Source organism: Notothenia coriiceps, unplaced genomic scaffold, assembly GCF_000735185.1.
Source record: "Notothenia coriiceps isolate Sejong01 unplaced genomic scaffold, NC01 NC01_scaffold00036549, whole genome shotgun sequence".
In the NCBI taxonomy this organism is placed as follows: domain Eukaryota; kingdom Metazoa; phylum Chordata; class Actinopteri; order Perciformes; family Nototheniidae; genus Notothenia; species Notothenia coriiceps.
This window is the reverse complement of record NW_011369250.1, coordinates 288,504-307,920: the sequence shown is the minus strand read 5'-3', so window position 1 is coordinate 307,920 and position 19,417 is coordinate 288,504. Positions and strand designations below refer to the sequence as shown.

At 39.8% G+C, this 19,417-nt stretch overlaps 1 protein-coding gene across 2 annotated transcripts in view; it reads left to right on the top strand.

The window, feature by feature from the left end:
• Positions 1 to 1,609: 1,609 nt before the first annotated feature.
• sema4ba (sema domain, immunoglobulin domain (Ig), transmembrane domain (TM) and short cytoplasmic domain, (semaphorin) 4Ba) overlaps positions 1,610 to 19,417 on the top strand; it is a 43,438-nt gene continuing 25,630 nt past the window's right edge. The window contains exon 1 of one of the 2 annotated variants that reach the window (XM_010792750.1): positions 1,610 to 1,732. The gene's annotated coding sequence lies outside the window, so the exon portion shown is untranslated. Of the gene's footprint in view, positions 1,733 to 7,173; positions 7,418 to 19,417 lie in introns of those variants that run through there. The other variant, XM_010792749.1, reaches the window with a different exon arrangement.

The window sequence follows — 19,417 nt, the reverse complement described above, 5'->3', positions numbered from 1 at the left end:
CAGTCCATTTACACAATGTATTACAGTCTGTTTACTTTATCCATCGACTGCTGTGCCACTGAATACATTATACATTGTAGATGGAATAATTATCATTATCAGGAGTAATAACAGCAAGTTTTTCACAGTAATTACATTCACGATGGGTTTCAGACTTTCATCCATTACAGAACTGTTTGTCTCAGCTCGGCCACAGTTTGTCTCTTTGGTGCCCTGCTGGCAGGGCTGGGCGATATGGAGGAAATTCATTTCTTGAATCTTTTTTTTTCTTCCAAAATGTCATTTGGTGCATCACAAAGTATATTAAACAATGGGATTTTTGATAAATAAAATCCAGATATGTAATATTTAAAGACAATATATGTTTTTGTTAACACCCAGGAGAAAAAGTAAAAACACATTGCTCTTAGGAGGGAAAGTCCAAATGAGATGGAGAAACATTGTACTCCGCTCACAAAAACAGAAAAACATGTGGTATTTATTTACTGCTGTTTGAATGTCTTTAGTTCAGCTGAGTTCAGGAATGTGTGTCCTTTTGACACCATGTACTGTTCATACTTGCGGGTGTGTGTAGGCATGTGTTAGGAAGCATTGGGATCATGTGGTTCTGACTAACCATTGTTGTAGGTATTGTTGGCCGTGGTGGTGGTCTGTGGGTCTCCAGCGTGGAGGTGGCTGACCACTGGATGAAAAAGCAGCTGTTACATCCGTCCCATTATGGTCGTACTCTGTCACCCAAATGTGCTCAAAGCATCAGCATCTTCACTTTTGCCAAATGTATTGTGACAGCCAATTCTAAATATAATCATTGTCCAAACAATTGTATCCAAACACTGCCCCAAGGAATCTCCAATGACCTTATTCAGAGGTTGAATATCAACATGCTGTTTGATTACTGGTAAAAAAAAGCACATGGTGTGCAATTGAATTACCAAACAGAATACACACTCTGTGGGCTCTTCTGGACACACACGCACACGCACACACACGCACGCACACACACGCACACACACGCACGCACGCACGCACGCACGCACGCACGCACGCACGCACGCACGCACGCACACACACACACACACACACACACACACACACACAGCCACACACACCCACACACGCACACACACACACACACACACACACACACACACACACACACACACACACACACACACACACACACACACACACACACACAGCCTTCGCCCCAAAAGGATAAGCCACATTTTAGAGCCCATCATATTATATCCATTCTGACACCAAACCCCAGAGATCATACACAATTAAGAGCAGTTTATCTAATTATTTCATAGGTCTGGCTCTAACCACTGAGGGCATTTTACAGTTACCAGATCATAAATATTTAATTTGGACTTGTGCATGCACTGAAAAGCTCAGCAGTGACAGAGAGAGTGCAGCTACAAGGAGCACCTCCCTTTCTCCGTCCACTCGTCTCCCACCCTTCCACATCCAGCCTATGATGTAATGTTTCTGCTGCTGATAGAGCAACCCCCTCTCCTGCCTTTTTATATTTCATTCCCCTCCCCTTCCGATTTTTGCTGCTGCCCTCGCTGGTGGTGATAGTGGTGGTGGATGCGTGCGTGCGGTGCCGGTTCAGCTGCATCCCTGGGCATCTCTCGGGATCCCTGCAGAGCTTCTTTTCCTCTGTCCTCACTCGACAGAGAGCCGCTCCTTTTGGGCACTGCAAGACCCTGTCCTCTGCTGATAAAAGGTAATTATTCTGTTTCATGACAAAAAACATTCTTTGTAAAAAAGAGAGCAGGAAGGTAGTAGAGAGGAGGAGTGTAATAGGGAGTGATGGACAGAGGTTTGACTGAGTGTCCAGTGGAGTCAATTGGTCTGGTTGCAGAAAGCTTCTCGCCGCCACAGCGCTGGATGCCATGATAATTGCTCTCTCAGTGTGTGTGCATGAACTGTAGTATGGTGCTGGTTTCCATGGTAAAGATGAGACGGATCGCGTGCTGGCTCAGGGGTAATTCAGCATGTGTCGTGAAAGCTGCAATTACCTTTTTGGTGCGAAGTGATTTCTCATCTTCTGTGCGTCTTTCATTAGAGATTATAGTAATCTTTTTTTTGTATTCACTTCTATGATGATCCTTTAGCTCTGTTATACTTTTTATTTGAAAAAAGTATGGATTTTCATTTGGTATATCATTATTTTACTTCCCTGGAACAAATGTCTCACTTCCCCAAAAAACTGGGCGTGTACAATGACAGTGATGTAGACGAGCTGAATGATGCGGGGGGTGTTATCTGCATGCAGATTTTTGGAGTGCTTCAGAAATGTAGGGGTTTTACGGTGCGTTACGTAGATGCTTAGTCAAACTCTTTTTCTTCCTCGTCATTGTCTTTTGATGGGATGTGTAGTTCTAGCACAGGACCACAGAGGGTTGTTTGTAAATCTACAACAGCTGATTCTTTTAGGAGTTGTTTAACCTTAGCTCTTGCTCTATATCAGATGCTAACTTAATATTTCATGCTCGTCTGCCCCACATGTAGATGGGGCTTATCACTAATTCATTCTCAGGATTTTCCCTGTGTTTGAGTCGTCACTCATTTCCACTTCCTTTTGTCTAATGCTATCCACCCATCGCATAAGTCCATGTCCCTCAGTACATTAGGACTATAACATTTCTCTAGCTTGGATGAAGTCAACAGAAACCATGTGATACTTTAAGGGTCATTTTTAGGATTTCCCCATAGGGAAGGGGTCATGTTTACAGTGAAGGTAATTGGTTTGTTGGACTCAGCAGACACAGCATTTTATCCTTGAGGCCATTATTCTTCTGCATTTGCTGAAAAATAGGCTATCCAGCCACAGCATGTCTGTAATTAATTTACGCCTGAAACTGAAAGCAAATCTCCTGCTGTGATTTTTTACTTTCATGATATTCTCAAGGAGGACGAGGTAATGTCCCCTCATCAGTGAAGTGTTATAAAGGAATGAAACTGCCCATTGGGCGAGATTGTGTTTGACCTTAAGGTCTACTGTAACTACCTAGGTAATAAATTGTGTTAAATGTGCTGTGAGATCTAAAGTAATTGCAAAATGACTTATTGTATAGGTTAAGTGTAAAGTGTTGAATCTGGTCAGATCTTTTCAGGTATAGTGGCTTGAATATCTCCTGTGGTGATGGTCGATTTGTTTCTCATATATGTAATATATTATTGTATCATATAGGCCTGCAACTTACAATTTACATATTTTGTTAAATAATTTAATCATTTGGTTTATTAAACATTAGAACATTAAAAAAAATGCCCGTCAAAATTCCTGGAGCCATTGGCGACTTAAATGCATTGCTTTGTCTTCTAAAAACACTCAAGATGTTAAATTACCTCCAGTTTACTCCAATCCAGAAAGTTCTCAAATATGAGCACAGTGTTTTTTCCTACAAACATAATAAATTATTTTATTTATTGACTCAGGCCAAAGGACAAACATAAGTGCAGTGAGGACAAGGTGCGACCTTGACTGAGTAGTTATGACTTTGGTAGCTATTTTGCTTTTAGAACTTAAGAGATGGTTTGCTTACTGGGATTCTTTTTTTGCTGTTACAATGAACACATGCTTACCTAAGTAATGAACATATGCTTAAGTGCCTTTCAGCATTTTTGCTAAAAGGTTAAATATCTTTCACTTCTTGTAAACAATGATTTTTAGAGCTGAAAACCTAATAAGATCTTGGTACCCTCTACTGTTATATGTTACTATGTTTTTAACTATTTTTATATTTTTTTAGTTTTCTACCTGTGTTTGTAATTCTTGTTTCTATTAGTCAAATTCCTTGTACGTGTAAACCTACCTGGTAATAAACCTGATTCTGATTCTGATATCAAATGGGCAGTTCCTTATAATAAAGAGCTCATATGATAAAGAAGAAGAAGAAGGAACTATGTTGTTTATTATCAGTCAGATGTCACATGAATCACAAAATAACAGCGTTTCAACACATTGGACAGTGCTGTGTTAACACAAACATTATTGCGGTAATACCTAGATTGCTCTGGATGACACAGTCAAACAGAGTAACAGCTGAACACAGAAGTGACAACAAGAAGCTGAGAGTTTGGTGTCAGAGCTGCTCAGTTGTCTTCAGCGCTTCTGTCGGCCTCGCTGACTCTAAGTAGCCGAGTGCTGCTATCTGCTCTGTTTCCATTAAGCTAATATGTGAAACAAGAGGGCTTATCGCAGAGCTGTGATGCCCAGACTGTTATTCATTTCTATAGAATGACCTGTCAACACTTCTGCCAGCTGAGTGTGAAACCTCCTGAGCAGAACAATCCAACTTTCTCATGTGGTCCAAACATGTTTGACTTTATCAGGCTGGTGTCTTGGCTGCTTTTCCAGTGTGATTATATCATAGACTGTATATATAAAGGATATATAAAGGATTATATACATGTTGTCATCATGTGACTTGGATCACCATACAGTACAAAATAACATCATCATCAATTACTCTAATAACATTTCCTTTTACATTTGAGATGATATGGATATTGCAACAGAAATAAAAATAGTAAAACCGTCTTTTCAGAATATTATTCAGCACTTTATAATTGCATAAAAAGGTTGAATTACATGTTCAATACAAAACAACAAATTCTGGACACTCTCGAACCACATTTTTAAGCACTGTACTAAAATGTCTTACCTCTCTTAATATATACGGATAACCATGAATGATTTACAAAAATAGCGTATGATTAACATCATTCCATAATTTCCTATAAAAGAGTATTTCTCCTTCTCTTTTTAAATTGTGACTAGTCGGCTGTAGTTTGTGTAAAGATAGGGAGAATGGAGGCAATAAGAAGCGACACTTTAAGAACAGCCACCTCAACAGGGTCACAAGCAATGAACAAGGGCAGTGTGTTTGACTGGTGTGAGCCACGTGTTTGGACGTCTGCTGCAGGACTCCTCTATGTTCTATGAATTGTTTACAAAAGGTCATCTGGATGGCAGTGGCAGATGGTCCGGCTCAACAAGAGGTGTGCTCCCCGTCCAACAGGGAAGGGAATATCTGAATGACATGGGCTGTAAATAAGACATCCACTGAGTACCCTTGTGCTGGCATAAGTACGTCTCAGGTAACCGCGAGGAATCTTGACTCTGCACAGAAACACTGAGCCGACATTCAGGATCCCAACACCTCAAACTTGGCATCGTGTCTCCCTCAGTCCTTAGCAGTTGCCTAAAGTATATAATTAGCATCTGCTATTTTAGAAATTGTCGTCCCCGTCTCAACACTTCTATCTTACACTTCTCTCTATTTTTGGAGAAGGCATGTGAAGTTATTTGGTAACACTTTAACAGCACTTTTTGGTGTACATTCATTGGAATATACTCAAACACTCATGTCTCCTTTTCTCTCTATATTGCTATTTGAATACATGTTTTACATCTTATAACATCATTGAGATTTAATTATATCAAGTTACTGGTAACCAAAAAAATACAGACTCCTTTTGATTAAACATCAAGAGCAGTATAAGATTCATGCGAGCCGCTTACCCCCTTTTTAATATTCCATATCATGAAGCTGCTCCTTCTGAGATTTCGTTCTACTTTCAGTGTCACAGCCTGAAAACTGTTTTCATTGCCAATTGAATGTGTATTGTTTATAAAAACGTAGGCCCTTGTTCACCATCCGGCTCTCACTACGAGAGTTTTCTGCTGGATTTGTCATTGAAAACATATTACAGTAAAGCATTAGTTGTATTTAATGCCAGCAGGGGGGCAGTGTTGCAACATTGGGGAAATACACTGTTTGTTTTACTGGAAATGAAAAGATGCTCAAACTGCATACTGCTAAAGCGCATATTTATAGTTACAAGAACATTTTTCACAGATGTACCATGATGGGCACATAAAGGATGTATAATTTGATCCATCAAAAAGAATATTTTAATGATGGTTAAAGCCTGAAATATACAATAATGTAGCAAACTTACCTCTGTCAGTATGTATACAGTAGTTGTAGGTTTTATATTTCCAGTTACTATAAATAATACAACATTATTGTAATTTTGAAGGCACACATTGTTGAACCTCAGAGAGTAAAAGAAATGGTGAGGATCATTGAATTTGAAATGTTAGTAAATAAGTGAATAGCATCTGATAGCAGACTTGAAGTTTACCATTGTGATAAGTTTACATACACTTAAAATAATAAGATTTGATTCTAGCCTTGAGTTGAACTTTCAATATGTCGAACTTCTCACAGACATTGAATACATAAAAAGCGGTTAATTGATGACTGTGATTTGGTATATAACGTTTTGTTGGTTTTCCGGTAGCTTGAAGTTACTGGTAATTACAATCATTAAAGGCAGTCTTTATATGGATGCAAGCAGTTGGCTGAGAGGCAAACATCTGCAGTCCGTAAGAAGGAAACAACTCTATGAAGTGCTCTAAAGCTTTGTTCTATATGATACTGACTTTAGTCATGGTATGATGCAAAAACGTTTTCCTTGTGTAAGCTCAACAAGTTGCTTTTGCTTTGGTGGGATTGATTTTTCAAAAGCGCATCTGCAGTTTTGTGACCTGAAACAACAATAACACATTTAAGTTAGGTTTCTTAAATCTATTTGCACAGGTGGAAATGAAATCAAGAAAATTGCACATTTCCCAAAGGTAACACTAAAAATCAATGTGAATCAAAAGAAAAAAGCCCTAACCTGCTTTTATATTATTGTCACTAGAATAAAAATAATAAAAAGCAAATAAAAGTCTTTCTTTTTGCTGTTTTCTCATATTTCATTTCATTTCAAACCTTTATTTATACAAATGAATCCCATTGAGATCATTGATCTCTTTTTCAAGGGAGACCTGCTCAAGTAGTTCCACATGAAACATAAAAACATAAATAGAACAACAAAAGGACAATATAATGTCAATGTCTATATTGCTTCCCAGCCATAAGCCCTTTCCTAATTTCAATGTGTAAACTATTCCATAAAATGTAATTGTTCCACTACTCTCAAATGAGTCATAGTGAAACTTGCACATTGTTGTCTAAAGTCGAAAAATGAGTCAAGATCATCATGAAATGTCCCTCCCCTCTCCTCCCTCCCTCCCTCTCTGGCTGTTTGATGGGAGGAGCTTCAGAGTGTGTGCGGCCAGAGGCAGGCTGTAGTATGACACAGTGTCAGAGAGAGTATGGACCTGCGGACCAGCTGTCATCTACTACAGCTTTAAACTCTGTCGTTTCTCTGGATTTTCTTCTGGCACTTCCTGGATCAATATTTGTCACCTAAAGAAAACCTTTGTTCCTACATCTGAAGGAAGTTGTTGTTCCAGCTCAGTGGGTCCGAACGCAAGTGGGGCTGTTATAGAGACAACCCCTGTGTTCATTAACTGTGTGGTGCCGTGGCTTCATGAATCATTGATGTGAGTATGCCGCAGTTCTGGTTACCTATTTAAAAGATGCCAGGATAACCCTATCATTTCCCTTTTAGAGAATTGTATAAAAAACTTTTTATGACTAAGCCTGTGTGGGGTTTGTTGTTAGTTTTCTCTCTTTAAAGGGAAAAGTGTGTGTGAGCAGACACGAAACAGCCCTCCGCCCTCTCCAGTAGGTCTTTATCGCAAGGTGATAGCAGGGCAAAGGGGGTCATTAAAGACCCAGTCTGTGTGTGTGTGTGTGTGTGTGTGTGTGTGTGTGTGTGTGTGTGTGTGTGTGTGTGTGTGTGTGTGTGTGTGTGTGTGTGTGTGTGTGTGTTGTGTGTGTCTTGTGTTTGTATTCGTGTGAGATGTTGTATGTGTAGGAGCTACCCTTGCATTAACAGATGTTTGTCTTGGACTTTTGTCCTATGGAAACACAGCTATTTACCAGGATGTGATCGTATTTGAAGGCTTGCTGGCATATGTGTGAGTGTCTTTAATGATGCAGAGGAGGAAAAAAAAGAGGATGGCTCCTAGTTTTTAAGCTGAGGCACAACTCATCATGAGTGAGCCGGTGACTGTGAGTGGGGGCCTCTTTCCACAGATAGGAGTTAGTGAATGTGGCAGCCAGTGCACACACATCCTCTCCCAGCCTGCACACTGAGTGTGAGCCCAGAGGAGTGAGGAAAAGCTGAGAGGCGAGAACAGCAACATAAATATCAACAAGTCCTAATTGTCATGGTGCGTCAGCTTGTGATAGCTGAGAGTCAGCACAGTCAAGTAGTTGAGAAGTATTTTAGCGGTTCATGATGTGATGCTGCCAGTAAGACAGAAGCATCAGGTGTTATTGTGAAATTCAAGTTTCTCACCCACACGCCGCCTCCAGTACAATCAAGTCTAATGCCAAATAGATGTGGGAGGTAGTTAATGGTTAGAAACCATAAATGCAAAAGTTTGTTAAAAGTCAATGAGGTCAACTTAAGATTTATTTTAATGTTTTTGCTTACTTTTCAGTGTGCACTGCCAACTACCTTTTTAATTGGATAGCTCTCAAGCTCTGTCCACAACGACGCGTTTGACAAAGCAAGTGCTTTTATAGCAACAGTAAAATGTTATTTACACCATTAGAGTCTTTTTTTGCTTATGTTATATTTCAAGATCAGCATATATATTTATACAAATGTTTCCACCTTATTTAAAACCCATGAATATGCAATAGAATTTCAGGATAATCAAGTCACAAGCTTCATATACTGTACATTAGGTCGTAAATCATTGAATAAGTCTCAGTTACATTGCACTTTGTTAAATGTTGCTTTTGTCAATACCCCAACTTTTCTACATCTGCCAAGCTATTTGCAGGATTTGTGTTACTTATCCACTAAGGTTGAAAATGTGCATATAAAAGCAGGTGAATGGAATCCAACCTACAGACATTTCCTACAATGATCAACAAACATTCAACACGGGGGATAAATGGGAATAAATAGGAGCTTTCATTCATTTTTGAGGATGGTTGGTTTTTTCCACAAGAGGGTGGAATATAATCGCCTGCGCTATCTCATTTGAGACAGAGAGAGGTTTTGTTTTCTGGCCTTGTATATGGAGATTCATCTGTCTGCTGTAGGAGAAAAGCCTGTCTGTGCTGACCTTGGCCTGCTGTTTTCTTTTGGTTTGATCCACAAAGAAAACAGCTGGCAGTTGCATTCTGGCTACCGGCGGCCATGACAATGAACTGCCTGTATGATGCTGTCAGAAAAGCTTTGGCTGGTTGGTAAAGCATGGTGCCTGTAATATCAATACCTCAAATCCAGCCTTCTTCACAAAAATATCTTTCATAACAGGGTGACAGTCACTGGCAGAGAAAGCCTGAGTATATCAGTGTTGCAGACTTTAACTGGATCTCTGAAACATTCCTTTGCTGAGTGATCACTTATCTGATGCAGTGCTGCTCTGCATCAAGTCTGCCGAAATGAATACAAGCAAAAGGATCAAATGGTGCTTCTTGTAAAGCAGCTCAAAGCAGTGAGCAACCTGTTGCAGATGACTAAATCTGTTTAGAGCGGAAGAGACAAAGAAGAAATAAATCATACTGCGCCTTACTGTTTTATCACAGCTTAATCCCTTATGCTGGCCCCATATGCACATGTTTCCATTTTGTCAGCATATCCCAAGGGCATTTTCTCAGCATTAGGCTACTCTGATCCTTCTTCTTCATCTGTTTGTATAGTCAGGTTCTCTTCAGGACTCTCTCCCTGTCATTGTACAGTATGTGAAGAAAGAAGTAGTATTCCTTTTTGGATGTTCTTTTATTTGCTGTTTTGCTCTCCATATTGTGGTATCGTGTCTTATGTTAGTTTAGATGTCCCGCCAATACACAAGTTCAAACAAAGATTGTGTGCAGATACAGTATAATTGATGTGACAAGTGCATAGCTGTTAGAGTTGGAGCTTGTATGTCTCTCAATAAATCCAAGGAACATATTTCAACTTTAGCCCAAACATTGTGTGCTTTCAGTTTCTCAAAGATACATGCTTATTGAAATACACAGATGAGCCAGATAATGTAAAAACCTTTGTAGGAACCTCCACACCATATTCAAATTGATCAAAATAGTACAATGTGTTGTATAGAAAACAAATGTAAACAACCTGGTTCGCCAAAAGCCACTTGTGATATATTTACAAAGCTCCATTGATAATGTTTTCACATCCTGTTTGTAGTGGGATTTGGAGTTTTGTCATTATGTCAGCTTGGTCAGAATGATACTGACCACAAGGAGCTTTGCATCATATCACATGATTTTTCCATCATCAGTTGTTCAATCACGATCTTTAGATCTTGTAATCTGACTGTTTCTCTTTCTGCTAAGTATAATGAGTTAGAAAAGGGTTAACAGTGTTGCTGAGGCAGAGGAGGGGTTGGATTTAGTGTGGCCAGCCACTTGTAACCTAAAGGTTAAATACAGGCCTTCAGGGAGTCCTATTACTGTGTACTCACTGATGGGAACTCTGCAAACATGCATTCTGGGAGCACAGCAGGCTTCTCCACTTATTCCCAGTCCAACACTGTGTCACGATGTGGGAAATGACTGCGGACATGGAACGTGGCCAGATCTCTGTATTTCCTCCAGTGTCCCACAGGCCTTGAGTTTAACCAGTATGAAACATGCTTCAAAAAACGTCACATGCGTATGAAGCGCTCCGCGGCATCGCCTTGTTCTTCCAGTGTCTTATTTTAACTGTACACAAGCCTGTGAAACCGCTTTGGCAAACCATGTGGAGTATGTTTACACGCATGTCAGCGTTTCTCATGTGTTGGTGTGAGAATCGCAAAGTTGTCTTTTCAGGGTGTGTTTCCATCACCCTTCACCTCACACCTGTCCCTCTCGCATGTTTAATTATAAAGTTCTATTTCAATACTCGTAGCTATGTGTACGTCTGACACGGGATTTAAGGGTCGCCTTTAAAGTTCCACTCGCAGCTAACGTGCATCAGGTTGTTGGTAGTGGTCGGATATGTTTGTTTGCTTCCTGACATGAGTACGAGAGGTGGACTGATTAATGGGATCAGCCTCCGACCGAGCCTTGTTTAGCGGCCTGTCCCTCCCCCACCGCTGTGATTTGATATCTCTGAGCATTCCAGGTTGTGCCCTTTACTCTTTAATGGTGCTGCGGACCCTTTCAGACATTCCTGCCGTAACTCTCTCATCAGACACGTCTAATTGCCTGACTGTAAACAACATGATATTTCATTTTATATCAAAATGTACTCGGACGTAGGTTGCAGTGAGATCTTTGATGCACTTTCCTGGTCTAATAACACACCTTTCACTCTTCTGACTGGCAGACAACGTTTTTCTTCTGTAACCTTGGACACAAATAGCGATGGGTGCTTTTTCAATCAGACATCCCTGCTGAAAGTAATGAATGGAGGAGGAGCGATGCTGGTAATTAGCCATTTCATGCTCTGCTAAGATCTAAACAGTACAAGGAGAGGTGAGCATGCACCTTTTATCCTACAAGTACACTCATTACTTTAATGGACTGAACATATTTAGTGCAACATGCTCTGGTCTGTGTTTTCTGTTTGGCGTCTCCCCCTTGATGATGAAGCCCAGAGTTGGAATGCAACTATCCCCGCGATGTGAAAGAGTTTTATCTGACTTTTTTATGATAAAATAGGAAAAGTCTGACTAGTGTTTGGTGTCCATGTGACACCGTATGGGTCTGTATACTTTATCTGAAGTGCCTGTCAGGAAGTCAAACAGCGTCTGAAACTCCCCCCTCCCCATACCTTTCTAGTAAGGGAGGCAGCCTCCAAAAATGTGGGTAACTTTATGAAACCAACATTCTAAACTCTTGAAGAAACACATAGCCAGTTGTGCTGGGAGTAGAAGTTAAACAGAGTTTTAACTTCAAGTATGTTTGGGAAGGCAATCTTTTCTTGTGCCTTCCAAGGTTTTCTTTTGAGAACAACTTACACTGTTGCCTTCAGTTACAAAACTACGAACTTCGTATGTTTCGAGCTAACCCCAGCCTTGACAACACAGAGATTAGCACAGTAGTAGCAAAAACAAAATGTTTTCTTTTCCAAAACTTGTAAAAATGGATCCTTGACACAGTAACGCAATCTCTTTGCTTCAATCCTTTATACCTGCAGTCTAAGAGATGGAAATGGAGATAGAGGAAGGGGGTTAACTGTAACAGAGACCACAGGACAGCAGCAGACTAAAAGCTTCCTGTGGCAGGACGGAGGGAAGCCAGAGCTGGCAGACAGGCTGGCTGGCAGGGCAGATGTTTTAGGTGAGAGGCACAGTAGATAGCACCGTCTGAATAATTCATCAGATGGGAGTGAAGATGTGATATATTAAGACACAGTAGCACACAAGCCATCTTATGGCCTCTTTCAGCACTTTTTGTTCAGTGTGAGTGGCTGCAGGGCGCAGATCCCCTCCATCTCTGCTTTCCTTCTGGCAGTTATCCACCTGAGCCCGGGCTGTGGAGGAGACCGTTATAGATGTGCTGGCTCCGGGTCCAGAGAGGCCTCCAGACATCTGGAGGGATGAAACTGTTCAGCATGCAGGTGCCGTTTAAGCTCACATGAACCAAGGCTGTTGATGCTTTTTCCTCCCCAGTATGACTTCTGATGTGGTCAGTGGGGCTTACTGGGTTTGCTGACAGAGAGAGAGGATAAATGCTTTCTGATAACTCAGAAAATGTTATCCTGCCTGCCTCTACTTTGACAGAGAAAATGTGCTGTATATGAAATAATAATGTCCTACCTTTCAGTTTCTTTGTAACGTTTCTGTTGTTTTTCACAAGTCTCACTGTGGAGGGTTCAGCTTTTGGATTCCGGCCTGTCTGCTTTTCCTCATGTTTAGTTTTTGATACAATCAAAGCAAGTGTTATTTATTCTGTGTCCCTGCTCAAGGGACAAATCACTGACCTTACATTTTATAGTTTATAAATATTGTGATCATCACTTGTAACCATGTGACGCCAGAAGACCATGCGAGCGTCAGAGCAGCCTTTTGGGATGGTAGGAATTTAGGGACTTTGAGAGAAATCGGAAAGCAGATGTTTGCCAACATGATTTTAATGTTGTCTTCTCTCTTCAAGGCTCATACAAATAAACCTTAATGGGCCTGTTCTTGGAATATGTCTTACCCTTTGGGGTTTTAGATTGTATTTATAAATTACATCTAAATGTATAAAATAAAGTTATCTTTTTCAGTTTTTTTGCAAAATGATAACCTCTTTCCTATAAGTTGTTAAAGTATGTAAAGATGCCTGACATGCATTGTGATATCACAGTGAAGTGGCTCAGCTTTCTAGTAACACATCATTTCACCTCCATCTCTCCATGACATCAGCCCCCACCTGCACACATCCAGCTGTGGGGGCCGGGGCGTTGTATGGACGTGTCAGCAAGTGTGGGTTTTACACTGCAAACAAAGCGGTACATGAACCTCAAGGGTCCTTTCCAATTCCTCACAATGTTATAGCCTAAGAAACTCTTAACTAACAATTTTGCAGTAACAATGTCATACACTTTCTTGGATTTCAATCTTGTTTATAGTTTCTTTCAAACATTTTACTTACCTAAAATTGGACTCATTTATACTATCTCCAAAGTGTTTAACAAATCATGTGATATAGGATGTATAGCTGCAGCCAAGCACACTGAACTCTGTCATCTGATAGGTTGCTAATCCCCTTATTATGCTTGTCTGGTTAAATAGAACAGTCAGTCAACCATTAAATCATCTAGCCTTGGGATCAATGTGGGCCCCATAATTTTGCTGTGCACTAGGTCGTGTACAGTGTGATTTAAAGGGGAAATGAAAAAGGGCACAGGCAAAAATGTGAAGTATAAACACGCAAAATTAGATCTCAACTGAGCAATGCTAGCTTGACAAATTTGCCCTTGAGTGACTGCATTAGCATGGTCTATAGGGGGATACCGCTGAGTGACAAGAGCTTGCCTCCCCCGTATGGTTTACCGCATATCGTGCCCTAGCAGGTCAAATCTGGTCGTCTTGGATGTTGGATGTCAATGATTGGAATTCAACCCAAATATCAGTTTGCGAAAGGATTCACAAGATGACTTGCATGGCTGGGATACCAAGGCCTGAGTGACTCCTGAGGACTTGGATTGAGGAATGTGCAGCTCACTATTGATCTTTACTAAGTGAGGTCAGTGTGTGTGGGGGGCAGCTGCCCCAGTCTAAGACCCCACATAGAGGGGTCGGACTACCCCCACAAAGAATTTTTAATGTGGTCAAAAAAAGAGGTCAAATAAAGAAGATTTTTCTTTGGCATGATATCGACTTTTCAGACATGTTGAGGGTTGTAGCTAGAGATGAGAAGTAGATGAACCAATAGTTCACAGGCGTAAGAAAGTGTCTGTGCTATATTTGTTGCCTGAGGATCATTTCTGCATCATTGGTATACAATATTTCATGAACTAGATTTAGAGAGTATCAGAAAGCCAGTCTTTACATTGTAATAATATTTTTGCGAATTTCCCTTGAAATGTCTGAAAAACCTAGGAATGCCATCTGCAGCCCTTAGAAGGATCCAATGTTACTGAGTGTGATGTGACGTCAAGAGACGTCTACATTGAAGGGCATACAAAATGGAATTTCAGTAATATGCAATTTAATTAATCAAACCAAAAATTCACATTTGACTGAATACACAATATTACAGTAAAAGTTTCGCATTGCTCCCTGTGGTCTTGCACTTTATCCTAGACATTTACTCGAGCCTGAGGCATCGTCATTTAAAAATAGCTATTGAACATACCTGGATTAGCCTTTAAACAGTTTTGACAGGTGCCATTTTAAATGATTGAAGATTGACCATGAACCTGATTACACCTGCTTAGAAGAACACACCACTCTGGGGGTCATTGATCCTTGATTGTGATTTTCAAAGAGTAAAATACATGAGTGGGCGGTGGTTTTGTTTGTGGCACACATGCACACCTGCATTTGGGTAACACAATTAATATTGTTGTTTTACTATTCCATAAAGTTACACCTCTTTAATGTCTAACATTGGCAAGTGTTTTATATAATAAGGAAGGAAATACATTCATCACAATTGTTTTGGTGAGTAACACTGAATGTAAACGACATGTTTTGCATACTAACTCCAGAGTACACCTCCACAGTGAGACTTGTGAAACTTTGAGCAGTTATTCGCCTGCTGGTTACATCTTGAGGTCTAAAATGTGCTTTTACACTCGAAGACCTCGAGTTGTGATTAAGGCGTGTCTAGGGTTTGCGTCATTGATGGGCATGTGCAGAAGTGGACCTTCTGAGCCTTTTATCGGTCTCACACAGTGATGGATGTGTGTGGCTCTTTGCCCAATGGCCTATAGCCGGAGCTGCTGTCTAAGCCTCTAAGCTACTGGAATGCGTGCAGCTTCTTGCTGTGGACATCAAGGGAGAACAGCCACGCCGCTTTGTTTACGGCCTTTCATGGATTTCACACCAACCTAATCAATTTCAAAGAGGATAAATATTCCAATGCATTTTAGTGATTGAATGGTCCATGCATCTAAGTGAGCAGCACATTTTAATGCACACCATTATTTATTTCTGCGTGAATTGAAAATGCTCTGATGACTTTTTATCTTTGCTTTTCATTTATATCCCACAGACTTTTTCAGCAAAACGTAGAATGACAGTTTTTTCTTGATTTAACAGTTTATTTTCAAATTCAGAGTTTGAAATTAAAGGTGGGGTAGGTAAGTTTGAGAAACCGACTCGAGATACACTTTTTGTTATATTCCATGGAACGCTCTTAACATCCCGATAGCAATGAATATCTTAAGTGCTTTGACAAAAAATCCATAAAAAAATGTCATCTGTGGAAGCCGTAGCGCTGTAAAAAGCACGACCAATCATTTTAGCCGGCCCGGCTAAAATAACTGGATGGCCTACCTGCCTGTCAGCCTTCCATCTGTGCACAAACTTATCTCGTGCCCTCATTGGTCATGTGCGCGTAAGTGTGTGTTGGAGGAGGGGCTCTGGAAGGAAGTGACAGATTTTTTTCCGGCTGTGTATTTTCAAATTCTAGCGCACTCAAGCTGGTTCCTCCAAAATTACCTACCCCGCCTTTAAGATAACACATTAACATATTATTTGGAATAAACAAAAAACAATCATGGTAGGTGTGTATTGTAGACGTATCTATTATATCAAATAAAAAACAAGAACAAGCGAGATAAAGTGCCTTGTGTCCATGTTGTGTTATCAGAGCTCGCTCTATCAGGGTCAATATTTCACTCACAATGGCAAACAAGTGGAGACATTTATAATGGGAGTGAGTGTTTCAACAGGCATGACCTACTTACAGCAGCCAGGCCTCAAACAGCTCCTTACCTGTCTGGCAGACGCCAGGACTCCTCGTAAAAACACAGACCCACGATATTTTAAACAGTGATCTGAACAATATTGTACTGTATTTTATTGCTTTATATTATATGATTTTTATTTCTCGTAAAATAGTTGCTTTTTACTGCAATGGACTCCAATGGTCACACTGTCTTTTCCGGTCCAAGCTGCTGCACTACTTACTACCAAGTGACTATATACTGTAAATGTGACACTAACCCCTCTGTTCAGATGTAGGTTATACTCGCAGTAGCAAGACACCATGCCCATTTACACTATGTGTATAATATGCTATAGTTATAGATGCGTTAGTAGAGGATCAGCTCATTGTTGAAAGAGTTTTTAAAACGCTCTTTGTTAAAAATCTACCTTTTTACATAATCGAGTAACCACTTTACATGAATTAAACAAATTGTCACTGATATATATTTTAAATGTTCTTTATTTCTCCCTAAAAGACAGCGTTGGCAACCTCTTCTAACCTCTGAAAGCATTTGCTCCATGTGGGTAATGGAAAAGAGAAAATGGAAAAGAGAAAATGGAAAATTGGTCACATACTGTTATTTCATTGCAAGAGAATCATATGTTAATCTCATTATCACCCATTGTGAAACTAGTATTAGTTTTCAACAGAAGACTTTGACTTAAGAAAGCCTACGAAAAGGCCCCCTGATCCTAATCGACAGCTTAAACACATGTGAGATGGTCACTTTTTGTTCATGAGGTGATTTGAATTTTCCAGTAGCAGCTGAGAATGTGAGAGATTTAACCTGCATCAGGTGATGTTAGATCAGCAAGTTTTCGTTCAACACTTAGAGTTTATAATACATGTACATGGCAGGGGATTGGCAAAAAAGTAAACAAGTCTTTGGGTAAAACCTATAAATGGACTATGGAGACACAACCTTAAAAGTTGGACTTATTTATCTTTGAAACATTGTTTTACTCTTGTAAAAACATTCAACAGTATTAAAAGAGGAACCTCTGCCATTGCTTACAGAGCACTTTTGTTCACCATTGTATATGTTATATATCTTACAGTACAAATTGTTATTAAAAAAAAAAAAAATACGGAAAACTATCATGGAGCAGCAGAGACCTGCACACCTCTTGCTCTGCTGCTATAGCAAATGTCAGGATCTATTATGTAGTCCAGTAAAGAAGACATTCTTTCTTTCAGAGATAAAGATCAGTAGCAGATGCAGTTGTTAATGTCACCATCAAATTCCTTTCAACTTTAGACCACTAAAACAGTAGAATATCTAGACAGTTTATCAAAAATACAGCTTTACCGTAGATTAAAAAGATCATTCCAGTCATTTATTTAAAGCTTTTAAAATGCCTTTCACATTAGTGTCGGAAGGTGTATCGAATGATAATACTCTCAAAGGTGTTCTGTTTCCTCAGCAAAGGGTGTGACAACAGTACAACAGACTGTAGAGAAGAAATAGGCCATTTCAGCAAGAACCAACAGGGCAGGCTGCTTCCTAGAAGTGGATCAGCTTACACTGGATTGTTGAAACTGAAAGAGTGCAGAGAGTGAGAAAAGTACAATTAACTGCCAGTTTCTCCTCAATCCCTCAGTGTTTACCCTGTTTGAGGGTTTATTAACGACAACACATGAACAGTTTTAATCCGGGTTTATGCTCTGTGTAATGTGTTTTGACAGGGAGCTTTGGCTGGAGTGCCAGGAATAAAAGGGCCCAAAGCCAAATGACTCACACAGGAGGAAAGATCTCATTGAATCTATCATGTGTTAGTCAAGATTAGTGATTCTCAGGTGATTTCCATCTTCATATAAATTCTAATTTTACATTACATTTTGAGTTTTGATGAGGTGAGGAAAAATGTCCCCTTGCCCTTCAATTTGCTTCATTTTTTTTCAATTTGCAGAATTTCAATTTGCTGTCATCCTTTCCCCCTCTGAGTATTAAAGCACCTTTCTGTCTGTCGCAGAGCCCCTGCTGCTCTTCTTTCACACACTTCGGCCTTGATAGTGATAGCAGGCCCGACGACAGACCCTGCTCTGCTACTTTACATTTCATCAGCAAGCTGCTTCTGCTGGCTCCACATCTGTTATGGAAATTTGCACTGAAGGGAAATGGAATGAAATGGAATATCATTTCAGATATTTTCACTTTTGAAACGGGTTTGATTTAGGCATTTGTAAAGGTTTCAAAGACAGAGGTTATGAAATATTCTCATCTACTTTCACAGCCATATATTACCCTAATCTATCAATACATTCTTAGCGCCTGATGGCTCCAAAATGTAAGAAGTCAGCACTTGTGATAAATTCACAACCTCTGACCGTGTGTCACAAGCCCCAGAGGAAAAGCAAGCTTGATGAATTGAACTCCCCTGAACCTTGAGTTCAAAATGTCCCCTATCTCTGTTCAATAGTTTAATAAGATTTTAATTAGGCAATTAAAAGTCTTTGGAATAGCATATGGTCATAATTATTGCTGTATGGTTCACTCAGGGATGAATGAGCCATTAATTACTCTTTGCTGGGTCTGGGGATTGGGCTTAAAATGGGTCGAGTTGGACAGAGAGGGTATTTCTTCACACTTCACAGTCACTTCATCAGAAATACAGACCTCTGAATTCCCATTAGCTGGGGAACCGGGCCGGGTTACACCGGCTATTCTTAAATCCATTACTGAGTTTGTGCGTAAAGTCCTTCCTAAGTTTTTCATAGCTACTAGCAAGTATTACATTGGCAAAATTAAATGTGTTATAATAGAGACTTCAGTATTAAGAACATTTCTTGCTCGGAAATAATTTAAACAATTTAAAAAGAAATCAAGTCACCTATTAACGAGCGCAAAGCATAAAGTCATCATCAATAAACTTAACTTCCAATCCTTGGTCAGTTGAGGTATCACTTTGAATCTGAATCTATAGATTCATATATTTTTCTGAATTATTAATATTTATAACATTTTAGGGTGAGTAGGAAATATCAGATTTTGTTTAACTAGTGGATTTGGTCATTGTCTGTTTTTTGCATGATGTATTCCCAGTTTACAACAAGAAATTGTGTGAAGTTTTATGTGCAGACATTATTTTAGATGACACTAAAGTCTACACCAATCA